Consider the following 684-nt stretch of genomic DNA (forward strand, 5'->3'; position numbering starts at 1 on the left):
ATTAATACAATGTTTAACCCAATAGTTGGGTATAAACTATTATAAAAGTACAAACAAAACAAAAATAAAAGGAAATGTATTTGTTGACCATTTTCAGCCTCTGTAATATGTGGCATGTAATATGTCATTTAAAATGCAGTTACGGCATATTTTCGTGATTAAGAATAAATACATGTAAAGTGAATTTACAAATATTACTAAGACTTATACTTTATACTTTATAATAATATTACTTAATATTACTAATATTACTATACTAATACTTGATTATAATTTTATTGTTTTTTGATATGGCATTTAAATATTACATATTTTAATTTATTATGATTATTAAATATAAAGTATAAAAAAAAACTATTTAATTCAATATGTACATTTGAAATTTGAAAAGGTACTTGTTTTAAAAGTATGCTAAGGCGTACTACTTTTTTCCACACGGCATACTTCGTGACAAGATAAAGATGATGCAGAGATATATTTCAGGAAAAACTCATTGCTAGACTATTTGCTCCAACATCACAACTCGATAAGGCTGGGAAAAGATCCTTAGCCAAGATGCAAACTGTGGACGATCAGAAAACCTTTAGGCAGAGCTGCAGATTACGATAAAGGCAAAAAAACAAATTACACTGTTGGATTTCTGCGTGCTGAGATAATGTTAACGCCAGAGCCAACGAAAGCAGA

This window comes from Leuciscus leuciscus, assembly GCF_965113295.1.
Source record: "Leuciscus leuciscus genome assembly, chromosome: 1".
NCBI lineage: Eukaryota > Metazoa > Chordata > Actinopteri > Cypriniformes > Leuciscidae > Leuciscus > Leuciscus leuciscus.